The sequence below is a fragment of the Hippopotamus amphibius genome, chromosome 6 (genome assembly GCF_030028045.1).
Source record: "Hippopotamus amphibius kiboko isolate mHipAmp2 chromosome 6, mHipAmp2.hap2, whole genome shotgun sequence".
In the NCBI taxonomy this organism is placed as follows: domain Eukaryota; kingdom Metazoa; phylum Chordata; class Mammalia; order Artiodactyla; family Hippopotamidae; genus Hippopotamus; species Hippopotamus amphibius.
The window spans coordinates 162,731,719-162,752,684 of NC_080191.1; positions in this window are offsets into that span (position 1 = coordinate 162,731,719).

Sequence of the window (20,966 nt, forward strand, 5' to 3'; positions counted from 1 at the left end):
CAGACCACCCCTCCCTGGTGTTCTCAGCCTAGGCCCCTTTATTCTCTCCACCTAGTTTCCTCCTTATGATGGGAAGAGTCTTGCTGTTCTCCTGCAGCTTTGCAAGAATGCTTTGAGCATGCATGAGATGATATCTGTAACCCCAGGGCCAACCATGCCCCGCTGTGGAATTAGCATCAAGCTCTTTATTTTTCTGTCCATTTCCAACGCCACCACCTGTGGTTTCTATGGACACTTGTTCCCGACTTTTCTACCTGCCTCTCTCTTCTACTTTCCTTTTAAGCATTAATATCTTTCCAGATTGTCTTAGGCTTCAAAGCGAATATTCCCATCAGTGCTTCTGTCTTGCTTCTGTCTTGCGTAAGCCCAGGTCTAGGAATTCTATTCTTATCTCTTTTTTTGAAAAAGGGGCATTTTAATATAGATGGTGATCTATCTAGAGAGGCTTTCCTATTCTGCTTCCCACCTTAGTAGGGGGGGATTATTTGAATCATGGAGAGTTCACAGTAGAAAAGGGCATTAAAAATGATCTAGTTCCCTGCTTCTCAACGACTGAAGGACCAGCCACAGCCGTATTGAGGACCTTGTCAGAAATGCAGAATTGGAGGCCCCACTCCAGACTTACAGAACCAGAATCTGCATTTCAGAAAGATCTTTAGATGATTCATATGCACGTTACACTTTGAGAACCAATGCCTTAGCCCAAGATGCTCATCACCAGGTGGAAGAAAGATGGAGCTGGACCAGCACACGCTCACACAGCACAAGAATGTTGTCAGGATGGAAGTCAGTGAACTGTTTAGTTTAAGTCCCTTCCTCTGTACGAGGCCCTAATGAAGATATATTTCCAAATGCCAGCACTATGAACCAAGCTGGGAAATCTCCTTCCCCTTTTAATTTTTTCTCTAAATTTCATTTATGGGGATCTTTACAATTTAGTTAACTAACAGAAAATCAATGCAAATGATTTTCCATCATTTCCTTTGAACTCTTGTCTGGTCTAAGTTGCTGTTCTAGTTGCTGAGTTCTACAGAGTCTGATGTGCTTACTTAAGGGATGGCCACCTAGAGTTTATTTGAAGGGAAGCTTCTGAGGAGCTGGCAAGGAAAGAAAAACGTGTTATCAGGTGTTTCAGCTACCTCAGCCTTGAGCCTCAGTGACCTTGCCAGGAAAAACTACGAATGACAGCATATTTTAGAATCACAAAATGACAAAACTGGAAGAGACATTAGAGATCATTTCATCCAACCCCTTCAAGTCGCAGGTAGGGATGCTGAGCCATAGAGAGAAATGACTTGCTGAGTTTTTTTCCAACAAGTTAGTAGCATATGGGGGGTAAGGGTCCAAATCTCTTGCCTCTCAAGTCAGGGCTGCATGCTATGTACTTCTGCCTACCTGCTCACCAACGAAATAGAATGGGCAAACTAAATAAATAAGTCCTCTGGGCCAGAAAGCAACTAGCCCAGAATTCTGGAGTAAGTCATGGGTAGAATTGCAGTGCTATGGTCCAGAATGCGCATCTAGTCATTATAAACGGTCACTGAACCAGAAGGACTGTGACACCGCCAGTGGGTGTCCCCCTCCCCCCGCCACGCCCCCCCCCCAGCCCACCCCCGATCTGTAGGGCCACCTGTGAAGTATAAGCTACTAAACCTCATTGCTGTGTCTGGAATTCATAAGAACAAGTGGGATCATGGAAATGTAAAAGCATAACCCAGCAGGGGCAAAAAACAGAAGGATTTTAACAAACCAATGTTCTCTAAGAAACTAGGACTAGGGTATAAGAGGGGGCTATGGAAATTCAATGCTTTCAATGTTCATAGATTCAAGATATCTGTGACTGGATTTTTTTTTAAATTATTAATTTACTGTTTTTATTTTAGTTGACTCCTTTTCTTTTCTTTTTTTTTTTAAGCTCTTTATTGGAATATAATTGCTTTACACTCTTGTACCAGCTTTTGAGGTACACCAAAGTGAATCAGCTGTATTCATACATATATCCCCATATCCCCTCCCTCCAGCGACTCCCTCCCACCCTCTCTTGTCCTGGTCCTCTAAGGCATCACCCATCATCAAGTTGATCTCCCTTTGTTATACAGCAACTTCCCACTGGCTATCTATTTTACAGTTGGTAGTGTATATATGTCTATGCTACTCTCTCACTTCGTCCCAGCTTCCCCTTCACCCCCCCGCCCCCCCCAACCCTGTCCCGTGACTAGATTTTTATATCAAAGAGCAGCCTGATTCCAGAATTGTTTGTCATGATACTATGTCATCTTTCACAAGGATCAGGGAAATAATGTGGCAATATTGTTGCAACCTCCCCAAATAGAGAATATTAACAAAGAAAACTCCAGACATCAAAAATCACCCAGAATTGAGTTTTAATTCATACTTCAATAAAAGATATCGAAAAAAGAAAATAAAGTAGTGAAACCTCCACTTTTGCAAATGTCACTGAGCATTTCTAGTCATCATGGTGCCTCATTTTCAGACTATCTTAATGGTTTCACCATTAATATTTCATCAGACGCTCAAGGTGCACCTGTGAGCTGAGCAGAGCAAGGTCTATCACCCCCCGTTTGAGACGAGGAAGCCATGCTTCAGGGAGCAGAATGTCTTTCCAACACTTATATCACTTGAATCCCAGTTGGGCTGCAAATCCAGTGCACTTCTCATCACACAGTATTGCTTCTGGGCAAAGAAATACCACAACAAACAGCAGCTTCTAATATCTGCATACCTCTTCAGAAGTTACAAAGCACTTACACAGCTCCATGACACAGGGACGAATGCAACTAACTGTTGAGAACCTTCTGTGTGTGACCAGGGGATACGTGAGATGTTCTACATAGTTGTCTCGTTGAATTATGACCATGACTCTTTGAGGTGGGTGTCATTTTTTCTTTCTGCATATTAGGAGACTGAGCAAGGTTAGGCGACTTGTCCATGGTCACAAAGCTAGAAATTGGTGAAGCTCAGATTTGAATCCCTGAGTCTATGTGGGTTCAAAGCCTTTCTAGGTCAAGTATGTCTGTTATCTCAATGTGACAGTTGAGGAAATTGGACTTAGAAATGTTAATAAACCAAAATTGTAGAGCTAAAAAATTACAGAGAAAGAATTCAGACCGGAGTTCCCTGACTTTAAATCTCAGGGGCATAAGGATCTCAGGAGACTGAGGTAGGGAAAATGTAACAACTGAAGTGCAGTTTGGCAGAACATAAAGCAGTGCTCTTAGGTAAATTATACCCTAATCTATCTTTATAAAATGATGGACACCAAAGCATCACAACTCAGGAAATGTATTTAAGTTTATTTCATTTCACTTCTGTAAACAAGTACTGAGCATCGATGCTGTACCAGGTACTATGCAAGCTACTTGCGAGAAGCTTTTCTCTTCTGAGTCCCTTATCGTTTTCCCCATTTTCCAAAGGAAAATCAGTGACATGTCCAAGGTCACACAGCTAATAAGTGGCAAGGCCAAAACTGAGATCAACTTGACAAACCTGAACTCTAATAGCTTAAGCTGAGGCACACACGGATTTCACCAGAAAGAGTGTGGAAGCCAATAGAAAGACATTATCCTATGATCAAATGATAGCAGTACGTGGGCTCAGGGAAAACATGGCAGTTCTATTCATGGACCCTTAAGAAAAATTCAGTGGAGCTAGGGAGGTGGGAGAAGGGCAGAGGACTATTCAAATCACCAATATGATGGAGCTTGTTGGTAAAAATAGACGGACTTCACAAAATTAGATTTCCTCAATCAAGAAAGAGAAGGCTGAGAGGAGATACTCAATGCTTAAAAGAATGGAACTGTGTACTTAATCAGCAAATCTCAGAAAAACAGGACCATCCCAGCCTCCCCTTAGCCCAAAGTTTGCAAAAGTTAGATTCAGTGAAAATGAAAGGAAGTGTACTTTATATAGTAGGTGGTAACTCAGTGAGCACAGAGGTAGTAACTGGCTAGAAATGGATTTAAGAAGGGATTATTTAAATAACATAAAGATCCATAAATTCCACATGGGTTTATTAAAGATGTGTGAGAACTTGAAGTAGACCTGGCCTGATTTTCCACCTCACGGGCATCCACTCGGTTACATCCAACGGCAAAGAGCTCGCTCTCTCCCAAGACAGACAATTCCAGCTGTTGAGAGCTCTGCACATCAAAAAGTGCTTTCTTAGGTTTAAACAAAACTTATCTCTATTTACTACATTCATTTTGGCTCTGTCTCTGCCTTTGAGATGTCACGCAACAAATCTGAAAACTCTTCCTTTTTACATCCCTTCAGGTGTTTAAACCCAGCTCTTACTCCTATTTGTCGAAGTCAACATCATGAACAGAAATCACATTTGGGCAGCAATTGTTGGGATTGGGGGGGGACTTTTAAAATTCTAGAGGAAGAGTATAATGTGGCATTTCCAGCTTTGAGAGGGCTAAAAGAATAAGTATTGGACAGGAAATCAGGAGAACTAGGCTCTAGTGGTGTTCTGTAACTTTTTATGTGAAGTCCATGTCACTTATCCGTCACTAATTAGATAATGGATCTTCGAGGGCAGAGACCTCACATTTCTGGATCACAGGTTTTCTCCCCTTCTCGCTCTTTCTCTCTCTCTCTCACACACACGCACACCCTCACTTGTTAGCCTTCAGAATCATCTTCCAATTGCCCTTTGGATATCTCATTTTCATATCCAGCAGGCAGTTTATATTCCATATCTTCCACACCAAATTCTCTCCCTCCCACCCTCACGCCTTCTTGTTTCCAGCCTTATTGAGATCTAGCTGATATACACCATTGTGTAAGTGAGCGTTTGATCTGATACACTTATACACTACAAAATTATTTCACCATAGCATAAGCTAACATCTGTATCATATCATATAACTGCCATTTCTTTCTTTTTTTTTTTTTTATTTTATTGGCTGTGTTGGGTCTTTTTTGCTGTGCACGGGCTTTCGTTTTAGTTGCGGTGAGTGGGGACTATTCCTTGCGGTGCGCAGGCTCCTCTTGTTGTGGAGCACGGGCTCTAGGCGCTTGGGCTTCAGTAGTTGCAGCACATGGGCTCAATAGTTGTGGCTCACGGGCTCTAAAGCTCAGGCTCAACAGTTGTGGCGCTCAGGCTTAGTTGCTCTGTGGCACGTGGGATATCCCTGGAGCAGGGATCGAACCCACGTCCCCTGCATTGGCAGGCGGATTCTCAACCACTGCACCACCAGGGAAGCCCCTGCCATTTCTTTTTTTTTTTTTTAACTTTATTTATTTATTTATTATTTTTGGGGGGGTACACCAAGTTCAATCATCTGTTTTTATACACATATCCCCGTATTCCCTCCCTTCCTTGACTCCCCCCCGCCTCGAGTCCCCCCCACCCTCCCCGCCCCAGTCCTCTAAGGCATCTTCCATCCTCGAGTTGGACTCCCTTTGTTACACAACAACTTCCCACTGACTATCTATTTTACAGTTGGTAGTATATATATGTCTGTGCTACTGCCATTTCTTTTTTGTAGTGAGAAGACAAGATCTACTCTCTTTGCAACTTTCAAGTATAAAACACAGTATTGTTAACGATAATCACTATGCTGTATGTTAGATCCTCAGAACTTTCTCATTTTATGAGTAGAATGTTGTATTGTTTGACCAACATCTCCCTTTTCCCCTACCCCCTCGGCCGCTGATAACCACCATTCTAGTCTCTGTTTCTATGGGTTTCACTTTTTTAGCATCCTCATATAAGTGAGATCATACAGTATTTATCTTTTTCTGTCTGACATTTCACTGAGCATAATGCCTGCAAGGTCCATCCATGTTGTTGCAAATGGTAGGATTTCTTTCTTTATCTTGGCTGAAAAAAATACTCCATTACACACACCACATCTTCTTGATCCACTCTTCCATTGATGAACACTTAGGATGCTCCCATGTGTTGGTAATTGTCAATAATGGACCACAGTTCTCTTAATTGTAAGAAAAAGAGGTTGAACAAGATAATGTTTATTCTCCCTTCTGTCCATGATTCTCTGGCTTCAGCTTAGTTAACCAGCTGTGAAACCCTAATCCACTTCCGAAACTCTCTTCAATATACTATGACTGGAAACGAGTTTTATCAGTCCCTTAAAATGGACTAACACAACTGGATGGAACTTTCACTAACCATGATTACTGGCCACTACTCTCCCATCCCCATTCCTTGTAAAAGCAGGTTCATCTAAGATTAGAGCAGATCTCATTAGACTTTTGTTTGTTTTCAGCTAAGCTGCTTATTAATAGCCAGAGAAAAGTTATTAAGTAGAAAGCAAGCAATAAACAGAAAAAAGTTAAAAACTTAGTATGAGATCTTGGAACTGGTCCATATGCGGCAAGGACTATTCAACGGTCATGTTTAAGGCCAGGGTCCCTGCATGAATGAGAGTTACATGAGCAAAGGGGTTTTCTGTCTGTGAAAATCCTATTAGAACAGGAGGGTCCCCAATCATTTTTGCTAAAGAAGGTCACCCTAGCCAAGGGACAGGACTCCAAAGACTTAGGTATTTAGAGACTTCTGAGGTTTCCCAGCTGGTTAATGGCACAACTAAAACTAAACAAGCTCTCCCAGCATCCAATGTTGGGAGAGTTCTAATTTCACAATTATTAAGCAGCTACTACACACCGGGAATTGTGCTAAGCTCTTTAAAACAGGTTAGCACATTTCACCTGTATTATAAACTCTGAGGGAGCAGGAATTGCGGCTATCTTGTTCATGATTTTATCTCAGTCTTGTGAACGTCACTTGGCAAATAATAGGGGCTCAATAAATACCTGTTAAATTTAAATAAACATTAATAATATAAATTATTAACGTTAATGAATTATTAATATTCCCACTTTCAGATGAGGAAATTGAGGCTCAGAGAGAGAAACTGATGAAAATCAAAAGGGTAGGAAACATCGGAGCTGGCATTTGAACCCAGCTTTTCAGATGTCAAGGTTAACGCTCTTCTCAACAGAGCATAACTGCCTCTCAGCTTAATTACCTTACAAACCTAAAATAAAATTGAGGTTAATCTCTTCGAAATATAAAGTAAAATCTGTGGAACAAGCATGAATGTCTTAATGCTCATCTTTCTGCCACTCAAAACCTTCAGATATAAATGGTGACTGTAAGTTTTCTACCTACGAAAGCAACATTAAGGAGATTTAAAAGGATTCTAATAAACGCAAACAAACAAAAGCACCTTGCAAATTTCATGGAAATTGTGAATGTGTTTCTTACAGAGGCCATATTATCCCCTAGTTCCCTGTGGCCCTGGGAGCCTGGTGGCTCGGAAGGTGAGTGGGATCAAGACAGAAGCTGACCGGCAGAGAACAGCTGGTCAGGTGGGAATGCCTGTGCGTCTTGTGGGGTACCCAGAGGCTCTTCACGCTGGTTATTTTCCTTTTCTGTTCCTCTCCTCCACCTCAGTCTTGCAAGGGGACAGGATGCAGCACTAGCCCTCCGTCAAGAAATGTGGATTCTCTCCAACGTCCCGACAGTCCCTGACTGTAGGACAGACCACGGACAAGCCCATTGCTCCTCTTAAGTTTCCCCAATAAAAGAGTTAGCCAAAATGGCCCCAGGACCCCTCTCCTCTCTGACACTCTCCCATTACATTATCCCCTCTTTCCTGCCCCACCAGCCCCAAACAATGCGGGCGCTGACGGCTCGGAGTGGCTTTGGGGAGTCCCCACCACTGCCGCCGCTGCAGCATCTCTGCACACAGCTGCACAGCCACAGCTGGCTCGTCCTGCACTGCTGACCGCTCCGATTTCCCTATGCAGATGAGGCTATGAATAAACGAGGTCTGCCCGAAAGGAAAAGGCCCCCCTTCCTCACGTTCTTATCAGCCTTTCACTTTTCCTAAGCCAAGAGTGGCCCAAGGTAAGGCTCACTTTCCAACACCGTCCTCCCTTAGGGACTCAATCCTGCCTTCCACCTGCACAGGTAGGACTAGGTTTGGAGGAGGAGGAATGACTTTCCATCTTCCAGTAGGTTTTTCCATTTCATCGTTTCGTTGAGCCTTCCTGCACACCACACACACACATACACACACAGAGACACACACAGAGCAGTGTGGGCTTTTTCAGTCGTTCTGAGGCATAAACACTGGTCAGTCAAGGCCCATTGTCCTTGGCAAAGACAGGCCGCCGTGCTGCCTCTCTGGGCATGACAGTCTCCTGTGCCCTGACTCAGTTGGGCTTGCTCTCCTCGGAAAACCTCACGACTTCAACCCATACCCTGATACCCTCTCACAGACAATTTCTGGAGACTGGTGGCAAGTCAGCCCATTCTCAAAGCCTCTGCTTCCCAAGCATGCTCTCTATAATGTCTTCCTTCCTCTTTACTCTTGTTTCCCCGTTCCCTGACTTAGAATCCCATAGCCTCTCCCACAGTCCCACAGCATGTGTTGGAGACAGTCTTGCACACACACACGTCCAGGTACACATTCGACCATATGCTTTGTCATGATTACTTGGAACCACGCCATCCTTGTCCTAGTAGACAGTGAACTCTTTGGGAACAAGAGTCGTGTCCTGCTCATGTTGATACGCTTCACTGACTCAAGGTAACTGCTAAATGTGGATGGATTCAATAACTTTTGATGCCCCCTTAATGTGCCAGGCACTCTTCTTTCCTACAGCTTCTACCAGGGGGAACACATATGGGGCTCTTCAAGGGTTAAATGGAAGCCTTATGATTCATCTGGTCCCACCCTAAGGTGCTTCTTCCAGCTTCTGTTGACTTCTCCTGTTACCAGGCATAAAACAAACACGGTTGTCTCCCTCATACCTATCTTCTTTGTCCCCTGGTTGCACTCTCATGCCAAGCTCTTTTCTTTCTGATCCGCCTTTCTTTGAATGTGTTTATTTGCATTTCCCTCCACACGTGCCTCAAAATGACATTCTCAGTTTAATTTTGGGTTTATGGTTAACTTTATTTGTAGCTTAGATGGTAGAGCTCTTCTGTTTCCTGTCCCAACAAGCACTGGTTCACTTATGTCTTTATTAATTCATGCAATAACTAAATAACAGCTGAGACAGGGGTACAAACTTGATAGTAATCTCTTTCCTGAGTGCAAGGTGATCCCAGTCTAGCAGGAGAGACAAGACACTCACACAAATCATTATAATACCAGGTAGATAGCAATAAAAGCTCTAAAAGAAGAGACAGAACCGTCAGGTATTATATACTCTCAAGGCATAAGGGATCACGCCCCCAGGAGAGGAGAGGGGCAGGACCAGGAAAGGTATCATGGGGAGAGGGTGGCATCAAAGTGAATGAAGTAGGATTTGCACTCACTGACAGAGTTGAGCAGCAGGAAAAAAAAAAACACCAGCAATGTCCGGAGATGGAAAAGTACAGGGCCAGGAAAAGCACGTAGTGCAGCAGGGCTGCGTGCTCAGACGGAGCTCTCACTATGGCTCAACAGGTAGGTTGGGATGCATGCGGGGGTGGAATGAAGCAGGGGGAGACTGGAGCGGGGGGGCCAGTCGAGATGTGCTTGCAACCTCCCCGGGTGAGAAGGGGGAGGGTGGAGGCAGTGAAAATGGAGCGAAGGGATGGGTGTGAGAAATGCTTCCACAGAGCTGCCTACATACCTCCAAACCTCCTTGACTAATTCTCCGCAATAACTCATACACCCATTTTCACTGCAGGCATCATGCTACCCGCCCCGCCTCCTCTTTGGAAGCTTATCTTTCGATCTCCCAGGTGCGTGACTTTCTGCCCACTTACTTGTCTTCAACCCATCAGAGCAGGTCAACCGTGCAGCTCAGAAGTCTCACTATCACACTTGGCCTCGGGTGCTCCCTCGCCCCGTCTCTGTCCTCAGCACCCTTCAGCTGCACGTGCGGGGAGCAATTGCCCCCCATCTCCGTGCCCTCACAAGAAGTTTCGGTCAGAAGGTGAAATCTGGGCAAGGACTTCAGCGCAGGAGAAAGCAGCAGGGGGGGGTGAAACGGAGCCTCGTGGGGCTTGGCCTTGTGTACTCACTCAGGACTCAGCTTCACCGCATCCCTCTTACTGCGAGACCAAGCAAGGGCCGAGATGGCAGAGCCTGGGTGGGGGAGAGAGGGTGGGAGGGACCAGGAGGGGCTCATCTGGGCCCAAGGAACCAACCCAGCCGTACAACCCACCAATCCTGGGCAGAGAAAAATCAGAACTGGGAATGCAAAGGCACCGCTTTACCTCTACTGAGCAATGTGCCCCGGGGCCTCGTTCTCTCTCTGAGTCTCATTTTTTTGAGAAATTATGACATCCATCTTATCTGTCCCTGTTGAGCTGTTTGTAAAGCTAGAGTAAGTTAAGTGAGTAGGGAACCACTTTGAGTATCTAAAGCACTGTTTCACGGGTTTATGCTCATTCAACTCAGACCCCACTCATCAGGATAGGTAGACAGGGTGAGAAGAAAGAGACAGAGATGCCCAGACGGCAGAGGGTATGGAGGCTTCTATTTTCCATGTAGATCTAAGGTGATCGGCCCTGTGAAACATCCAGTCCAGTCTCCTCATTTGACAGATGAGAAACTGAGGCCCCAAAAGAAGGAATGAATGGTCAATGGTCAAAGAGTGAGTCAGAGGACAAACTCAGGTCCTGAGAACCCCAGGCCAGTCCTTCTTCAACCCCGCATACCTGGTTCTCCAAACTGAAGCCAGAACGGAGGCCACTGGCCCAGAGGCTCGGCTTATCTAATCCCTAAATCCCTGGTAAATAGTCACGTGATTGGAACGAAGAACTTAGTGTGGGCTGGATCAGACTCCATTTTTTAAATCATTCTGTTTAGAGTTCCAGAAAAGTAGTTCTGAAGATCCAGAGCACTCGTGACCTGAAAAGAATGTCTCAGTGCCAAATTTGGGATCACCTATCTCTCTTCTCTCCTCTTCCTCGGGCATTACTGGGTTCCAGGATAGCAGAGGAAAGGAAGAGCTAGTAACAGACATGTGTCAAGAGTGTAGGAGGGGGGCTTCTGTGGTGGTGCGGTGCTTAAGAACCCACCTGCCAATGCAGGGGACACAGGTCTGAGCCCTGATCCAGGAAGATCCCACATGCCGCAGAGCAACTAAGCCCGTGCGCCACAGCTACTGAGCCCGTGCACCACAACTACTGAAGCCCGAGAGCCTAGAGCCCTTGCTCCGCAACAAAAGAAGCCACCGCAATTAGAAGCTGGCACTCTCTGAAACTACAGAAAAGCCCTTGCACAGCAACAAAGACCCAATGCAGCCAATAAATAATAAATAAATAAATATATTTTTTAAAAAAGAGTGTAGGAGGTGCCACAACTAGAGAAAGCCCACATGCAGCAATGAAGACCCAACACAGCCAATAAATAAATAAATAGATAAAATTAACTTTTTTAAAAGTGTGGGAGGTGCCTATCCCCCAATAAACATATTACATGTACCCCACCTTATTCATCTTCCCAAAGACCCTAGGTGGTAAATAATCTTAGAATCGCCATTTTCAGGTGAAAACAAACAAACCAACCCTGGGACTCAGACAACTCAAGCATCTATAGTCACAATTTAGTGTCACGTTTGTACCTAAAAATGTCTCTAAGCCACAGGGAGACTTTCTTCATTAAGGATCTGCAGCTTTTGCTTCAAATCTTTTTTCGCATGAGCTCCTGCAAAGCGTCAGAACTGTTGAATGGTGTGCTTGTTTCCCCCATGAGAATCTATAAAATACTCTGTCTCTGCTTCATCCGCTACCTTGTATGTTTTTGTCTTCCGGTTCATTCATCATCCCCCAAGTGTTTTCTGAGGATGGCGCTGAGCTGGGACCGAGGGGGCTGAAACACACCCTGACTCGGTGATTTTGAAGCTGGTGAGGATGGGGGGTGGGAAGGTGGCCAGGCCACCAGAGAGAGGCACAGGTGTGTGTCTGGAGTGTCAAGGTGTGAGAGGAAAGAAAGGAGCACCTCTGCACAAGGCGAGGGCTGGTGTGTTTGAGGTAGGCCAGCAGGGCTGGGTGGTCTGGACTGAGGGTAAAATGCAGGATGAGAAGGTGCTAGGGTTGGGGCCAGGAATTCTGCGGCTGGTGTGTGAAGGACTCCGAGGCTGTGCTACGGTGCTAGTTTCTTCCCTGAGTCAGCCCAGATATAGATGGTGCCCTTGGGTGGCTTTGTAGAGCCTCAGTTTCCCCTGATGTGAACTGGAAGCCGTGCATGTTACCTGTAAGGGACCTGTGTGACGGTGGGGCGCGGCGGGCGTGGGGGAGGGGGAGCTCACAGGAGAACGCGTGCTGAGCAGCTCCAGGGGAGGATGTGAAGGGAATGCAAATCACAGACATTTATAATTGCAGCAAACTGAGACTGCGGGCCGCCAAGCGCTCCCTCTGGAAATCCTGAAAACCTGCCGCTGTGGGGCTGTGCCCAGATCCCAGCTGGAAGCAGACTTCTCTCTTCTCAGTTCCTGCCAGGCTGTTCCTTGTACAACAAACACTAAGCTCCCCATGTAATTCCACCTACAGGGAGGCAGCTCCACACCCCTCTACCCTCCCCTTTCAGGGAACCCAGCTGAGTCTTCAACGCCCAGGTCGTGGCAAGTTCCTTTCTCGTCCTCAGTGCCTCACCAGGCAGCCCTGTCAAGCCTAGACCCCCGGAGCCGAGAAGCATCTTGTCCCTCGTTGATGGAGCCGCCCCCACGCCAGGTTTGTACCAGCATCAGAGGAACTAATGGAAAAGGCTGGGGAAGGGGGGTAGGGGGTTAAGGGAGAGACAGGGAGCAGGGTCGTAACATCAGCAGAATCTCCTATCAAGGAAAAGGAAAGATCACATTGATTTCAACCTTTTCTTGTTTTTTTAAATACAAGTGAAACTTCTTTTTCACATGTTATCTTTTATGGGACCCCACGTAGACAACTGGAAAGCAACTGCTGGTGACCCCTCTAGGTTCTTCGGAGGGACTCTAGAACAGTGCTTCTCAAACTTTAATGTGATTATGAACCCATAGTGGTTAAAAGGGGTGGGACCTGAAATTCTGCGTTCCTAAGAAGCTCCTGGTCGAAGTCAATGCTGGTGATCCAAGGACCACACAACAGTCTAGAGCTCTAAGGATTCTTGTTTGAAAACCATGGATCTTTAGGACAGAGAGATGACGGATTCCCTATTCCCCTCACCCCCAACCCCTGGAGAAATCAAACCAAGGCTCCTGGATTGGCGTCTCCTTCTCTGGATGGAAGTCAGCTTCTGCCATCAACTCCACACCAGGGTCCTAGGATCACGCCGTTACCTCCTTCTGGCTGGAGGTGTCCATCATCCCCACAAGGCAGGCTGGGAAAATTCCTGAGAGGTTTGCCCATGAGGAGAGCTTTAAGGCGTAGCCTTCACTCTAACAGGAAAGTACAAAAGGTTCAGGTTAATCCTCTTCACAGACAGACAGAGAGACAGAGAGAAAGATCAAGGCAGTGTTCCCACTGGCTCTTGACAAGGACGGCCTGTGACAGTCACCTTCTTCCTGCCCCTTCCCAACCCCAGCCAGTGAATGATGGAGATCCTTTCCCTCACTGCCTCTGTCCCTTAGGTTCGTCGCCTTCAGGACTGAGATGCCCCCGCTGAGGTCAAGGGTATTTTTAGTTCTGCTCATGTGGGTCCAGGCTTGGCCAACCCTCCCTAGACATCAATCTTGGATTCCGCAAATGCCAGATCTCCTAATCCAGGAGGCACAGAGGCGACAGGGAAATCTGAGTGCCTTGGAAAATGCAGCACACGGCCTTTTGAGGATTTTGTCCACATGTCATGTCTGATAAAAACAACACTAACACCTAATGCTCAGAAAAGGCTTCAGCATTCACAGAGCACTTCCACCAGCATCGCTTCATTTGATCTGCGCAAAAGGCTCATGGGAAAGATAAGGCAAAAATAATTCTTCCTTCTATTTATTGGAAGGGCCAGGTGACTGGCACAATGACAGAGCTAGTTAGTGGCAAACTTGGGTCTTCAGCCCCCAGGTCCAAGCTCAGTGCCCTTTACCATACCCACCGGCCACCTCAACATCTTGCTTTTCTCTTTAGCTGGGTTTTGTTTTTCAGTTTAATCCTGCAAGGAGAATTTTCGGCAGACCTTCATATTAAAAGCCTGGGATCGTCCATGCGTTAAGAGACAGAAGACTGGAGACAAGGAGGAGAGAAGCAGCATATATCAGTCATGGTCCAAGGAGGAAGCAGAGGACACACTCAAAAGAGGGTAACCAGGACTTCCCTGGTGGCGCAGTGGTTAAGAATCCACCTGCCAATGCAGGGGACATGGGTTCAATCCCTGGTTTGGGAAGATCCCACATACCAAGGAGCATCTAAGCCTGTGCACCACAACTACTGAGCCTGTGCTCTAGAGCCCGAGAGCCACAACTACTGAGCCCACACGCTACAACTGCTGAAGCCCACGAGCCTAGAGCCCGTGCCCTGCAACAAGAGAAGCCACCACAATGAGAAGCCTGCACACCACAACAAATAGTAGCCCCTACTCGCTGCAACTGGAGAAAGCCCAAGTGCAGCAATGAAGACCCAATGCAGCCAATAACTAAACAAACAAACAAATGAAATTATGAAAAAAGAGGGTGACCATAGAGAGATTAATTAATGGATAATTTATGAAGGTGTAGGCAAGGTTAACGGAAACCAGGAGACGGTGATGCACCCTGAGGCTGACGATAACTGGGAGTCATTACCAGTCCTTGGGCTGAAAGGGCAAAGGGAGAGACAGTTACCAGATCCTGGTGAGCTAGGCAGCACTGGGGAGCTGGGAGAGGGCTGTCCAGATGGAGCTGTGGCCTTCGACAGAGGCACGCAGCCATTGCTAACCTACAGCCTGCAGAGAGGGGGCTGGGGAAGAACCGTCCTCCCTTCACCCACCCTCTGAGCACCTAATCAGTGCCGGGCTGACTCCAAACAGAAGCCAGAGGGCAGAGGAACCTACTAATCCCCTACTGATCTGCTGGGCAGACTGGAGGAGATGGTAGGAGCATGGATGTGGAGGGTCAGACAGAGACTACACAGCACACATCTGCTAGCAGCTGCCCAAGGCAAGCAGTCGGTGGAGGGGGTACGGCTGGGATTTGATGAGGAAGCAGTAGCCCAATTCTCTCAGAGTAAAGTCACCCCAGAGCCCAGCTGCAGCTCTCTGGGAGCCAATCTGGCCCTAAGTCTCAGGGGAGCACAAGAAAAACCAGACCAAGAGCTCCCAAGAGACGCTACTAACCCCACCAGCAGGGTTGGCCATCCTGGGGGCTGGCTTTCAATCCCAGTTCCTTCATCTTGCTTTGTGTAACTCCAGACAATTCGTTTAATCTCTCTGAGTCTCTGCATCCTTGTCTGTGAAATGAGTGTAATAATAACCCCTGTGCTGCCTGTCTCAGCACAGGCCAGCACTTTACAACCCGGGGAGCCACATAAGAAAGAAGGCCACACAAGGAAGCCACATAAGAATGCAGTGGATTCCAAATGGCCTGACCCTCCTAAACCTCACTTGCTCTCTGTGAAACAAGGCCCTAATACCTAGATTTGAGGAAGGCTAAACCCAAGGGTGCCCTAGAATCATCTCATCAACCTTCTCTCATATGAAAAGAAGACACTAAGAAAGAGGTCCCACAGTTAGTGGCAGAGCTAGGGCCACACAGGTCTCCTCTCACAGGCCCACGGTGCCCCTCCAACCCACCCTTGCGTGTGACAATCAGAGGAGATAAAGGACAAGGAAGCGTTTTGTCCATTGTATGAGTAGTTGTTGTAATTGTAATTAGTAACAATCTGTCCCCCACAAACCTCTCCAGGCCTGAAAAATTCCACCAGGAACTCTGTGTTCAAGGGCCTGATGAAAGGTGAATGTCTTATCAAGGCAAAGCACCTGAATACCCAAGTGCACATCAGCAAGTGTGTTCGTCGCAGTAGCTAAGGATAAAGGTCCCTTAGCAGAGGACAGGACCCTGAAGGCACAGAACACAGGGCAGGTAAGTTGGGATGGGCAGTAGGTGGCTGGGAAGAATGGGGCTTGATATGCTCGTTGTGTAGGAAGGAAAGCGCTGGTGGGGTCATAAGAGGCTGGGGGCTTAGTCCCAACCCCAACTGGCTAGAGGAGTGGAGAGAGGAGGCACGCCCAGCCCAGAGAGGCTGAAGGGCGTGCCAAGGCCTCCCTGAGGGCTGGCAGAACTGGGCTTCACTCTCAAGGCCTTCCTTTAGCAGCCAGACCCTATGGGGCAGAGATTTCCACACATGGACTCCTTAATGGAGAGTTTGTTTGCTATAAAGGGATCACACGCTACATGGCAGCTTTTCATCTGAAAGCCCAAACCTTAACTCTTCATGAAGGTCTTCAGCTTTCCGACTGTCTGGACCAGCTCACACGCCACTGAGCTAGGTCTGTTCTGCTTCTCTCATACTTCCCATCACTTCGACTGCTCCTCTTCTCCTCCAGGGGCAGTGATCCTTCCCTACATTCATTCAACAAAGTCTCACGGACACGGCGGATCAAGCATGGCGCTTCTCCCTAGGAATGCAGTGATGGAGCCCTGCCCGCACAGCGCTGACCGTCCAGGCGAGGTTGAGGGAAGCTGCCCAACTCCACGGAAACAAAGGCATGAGCAAAGGCAGCCTCCTGGAAGGGCTATCTCCATCACAAGTATCCTAAACAGGTTTCTAAGCAGTCCCTCCAGGGAGCCCGCCCCTCTCCATAAAGACAAGGGCAGCAGGGTGTCCTATCTCAGAACGTGGGTGGTACCTAGACACACTAGGAACAATCCCAGTCCACTGCTTAGTGTATGACCCTGGGGAAGTTCCTTCACGTCTCTTAGCCTCCTTTTCCTCCTCTGGATTACGGCAATAATTATGGTGCATCCCTCACGGCACCACTATAAGAATTAGAAAGGGAATACACGTCAAGCTCTGAGAAGCATGCCAAGGGCTCAAGAAGTCATCACTGTTATTATAGGTAAACTGAGGCCAAGGTGGGGTGTGATTCATCTAAGGCCTCTCACCTGGCTAGGGGCAGATCCACGGTTGGAACTTACACGTCCCAGCACCCGGCCAGTGTTCTCTCCACTCTACCTACTTACTACTTTCCCACGGGGGAATCCACAATGTGAATTTAGCCATATCCTATTTGAATGCTTAAACAAACTGGGAAACGCGCCATTGTATTACCATACAGAGCCTTTCTCATTTGGGTCACGGGTAGGGTCATATTTCTTGCACCAAAGTAACCCCATTGCCACCAACCAATCCCCTGCCCCGCTGTCCTTGCTGAGGAAACAGAAGACTCTGGTCTAGCTCCGTGGCCAGCACTCAGGGCCAAGTGTTTCCTCCTGGCCTTATCTCACTGAATCACTGTACCCCTGCAGCCCAAATCTTTAGTTACTTCCCCATCTCACATCTTTGCTTAGATTGAGTGCTGTTTTCACAATCCCACTGGCTAGAGCTTTGCAAAGAGGTGCAGAATCTGTGAGTCCCTGATGTGAAGATCTGGGGCCCTGTAATAGGTCATCAGATTCACTGAGTCACAGCCGGGGTGGTGACCAGCCAACACCAGAACTCAGTGAAATGCACACACACGGGGTGTTTGTGTCACACCAAAGCATATTTAACAGCCCACTGAAAACTCACAGACTGAGCCCTAACCACTTACGGATTCCACTGAATCACAAAGTGTTAGAGCTCGGTGCAACTTTAGAAATGATTTGCTCTGGTCTCCCTTTTTTGTAGGAGCGCTAGAGGCTTAGAGGGGAAAGTAGACTAAAGAGCAGCAGAGCTCAGGGGTTCAGAGTTCGGACTGCAGCCGAACTGCCTGGGCTCAATCCTGATTCTACCAATTACTCTGAGGTGTTGGCCAAGCTACTTCATGTCTCTGTGCCTCAGTTTCCTCAGCAGTAAGAGAGGGCAAAGGTGCATATGTGATAGGATGTTATGAGAATTGAATAAGTTAATAACTAACAAAGCGCTTAGAACAGTGCCTGGCACATAAGCGCCGTATGTTTGTAAAACACACTGGGAAGACAGGCGACTGTGTGAGTGGCGGTGAGTCACGTGCCCACGCTGGGCACTCAGAGTTTGGATTAACTCGCCTCTAGGGGCCCCTTTCTCTTGCTGTCATGTGGACTGCATTCCTTGCTGGGCCAGTGAGGCCTGGAAGTCCCACCCTGGGCTGCTCTGAGATGTCAAAGCCGCTCTTTGGAAGCAAGAGCATGACCCCCAGTGGCTACACTCACCTGGCCGAGGCAAAAAAACTCTGCAGCTTTCATTATGGCCTTGGCCTTGGCCACAGCCATGGCAGGAGGCTCCTGGGGAGCGTGGAGATAGAGTCTGCGCGCTGATCCACCTCCTCTTTGATCTCTTGAAAGTGGCTGAGGACTCACAGAACCCTCTCTCTGGTTCCACCCAGGTGCTCTCCTTTGGACCCTGATTCCATTAAAAGAGCTCTGGGATTCCATTTGGTTCCACTTTTGGGGGTTTTGAGAGCAGGGAGAAGAGAGTGATGGAAAGGGTACAAACTGGACATGTACAGAGGGTTCTAATTCAGAGGATGCACCGCTCACTGATGATGGGGAAAGAGTGCCAGCCCCCTCGTTCGTGCCTCATGTGAGACTTGAGTGACAGGAAAGCTCCCCAGACCCCTGTGGATTCCCACCAAGGTGAGGCCGCGCTCATACTTCTCTGTGTGCTGTGCCACTGATGCTGAGAGCCGGGGGACGGGTGGAGAGGGGTTCAGACTCAGGTTGCTCCTCTCCTTCCTCCCCCACCCCCACCACTGGAAGTCAAGTCCTCATTTCACTCTATGCTTACACCTGGGTCTCTCAGCTCAGTCCCCCCCATCTTCAGTCCTCCTGCAGTCTGAATTACCGCTCCAAGAGCCAGCTTCTCATTAAGTCCAGTCCTGCTCAAACACCTTCAGTGTCCCTGCAGCTGCCAGAACAAAGTCAAACTCCCCACTAGCCCTCAAGTTCCACTGATCTTAACCCCCACAACTCCCCACCAAACTATGCCGTGCTTTCCCGCTCCAAGCTGTCATGCTCTATCCTCCATGAGGAATCCCTCACGGTAGACCTCCGCGGAGACAGTGGGCTCTAATCATTTACCTGCAGGGTGGCTTTGGGAACGTTACTTAACCTCTCTGAGCCTCACGTTCCTCATTTACAAAAGGATGCTATCTAAGAGGGAAGGGCATTCTTGAAGAGGAACTCAGATAATACACAAGGGCTTGGCTTAGCACAGCACCTCGAGCATGGTGAAAGTAGAACACGAGTTATCTGTAATCAACCATAATCATAATGGTGTTGATGGTTGGCCTATCTTAAGTCACTTCTTCCACTCGACCTTCTAGGATCTCCCAACCGAGTACTCGTTTGCCTTCTTTTGAAGCGCCCCTGTACCATGTCTGTCCCCATGTTCCGCATGTTTTTATAGTGATTTTCCCACTTATCCTGTCTCCCTCCTAGGAAGCAGAAACTGACCTACCTCTGAATCCTTGTCTCATCTAAAAATGGATTCTAGCATTTCATAGGTGCTCAGTAAAGGTTTCTTTCATTCGAATGTTTCTCCAGACCCTGAATGGAAGGCCAGAGAAAGTCGATGGTGATCCTGAGCTGCCTGAGAGTAATGGGTCCCTCTTTAGAAATGAGACAGAGCCACTCAGCATTGGACTCTGCCTGCATGGCCACGCAGCCCAGCCTGGGCAGCCAAAGGGACCAAAAGGTCAGCTCAGTGAACTTTGTCCTCATGCCCCAACATCCTACTTCCCAAAGCCTGGAGCAGCGGTGTTCTTGGTGACCAGAAAGAACAGGGAAAGTGAGTACGAGAGAGAAAGTGCTGCATTTATCACTGAGACTTTGCTCGGGAAGTGGGAGAAGGGGCAGAGAAGAGGTCCTATTTCCTAAGACCTGGGGAAGGAGAATGGGAGTGGGAGGGAAATGATCTATGGTGTATGCTCTTCCAAGCTCAAAGGGAAGATGCTGCCCTTATACATGGAACTGATTAGGAAAATTCTCCTCCTAGTCACATGGAGCTCCACCACTCGCTGCCGGTGAACTCGGAGGGGTCCCAGCTTTCTGATTCATCTGAATTTCAGGCCCTGGTTGGCAGCCTCTGCCCCAGGCTGACCTCATTTGAAATTCCCTGTGTTGCCGTCGTGGCCAGAGCTAAAGCCAGGTCACAGAACTCAGCGGCTCTGGGCTGTAGGTCAGTTCACTCACAGTAGCTGTCCCCTCTGAATCCCAATCTGCAGAGACAAGCTGACCTGTCCCCCACCTCCCAGGGATCTAAATGCAAAGGGCGCCCCAGGGATCACGCAGCCTATTCTAACTCTGGCCCTGGGAGGAAGGGGGCGATGCAGCCGAGGCCAGAATGCAGAGCTCTGGCCCCAAATCCAGTGCACTTTCCACTCACCCAAGAAGCCCGCATTTGCTGTTCAATCCAAGGATAACCCTCAGGGAAAGGAGGATATTGTGAAATGCCTCCACTAGAAGCCCAGGGCTGGCTGAAAGCCTAAAAAGTTCTCTCCCAACCCTCCTGACCTAGTCACAATTCAGCAGTTTTCATCCCTCTCATCTGTGTTAGCCCTCTTCTCTACAAGGTCAAGGCCCGCCTTCCAACCAGCAGCTTTCGAGAGCAGCCTTGCTGACTTCTGCTTGCACCTTCCCGGACACCTCCACTGGCAAGACCTTTCCGTTGAGCAACCACCTTGTGCAAACCGGCTCTTCCTTGCCCTCCACAATTACTTGGCAAATCTGCAAAACAGTAACCCAACTGTTTGTTTTTAGTTCCAGCTAGGGATTGAAAAGCTAGCTGTGTGTTTTCTTTCTTTCCCTTAAGGAAGGTACTAAGGGCCCATGGGGCTCCTGGTCTTGACCGCTAGCTCCACATACCCCCATCTTTCACTGGCCCCCAGTCTGGGCCAGGTGACACGGGACATGCCAGGGAGGAAAAAAAATATCCCACCAGAGGGAAGACGGTCCCCACCCCCACCGAACGG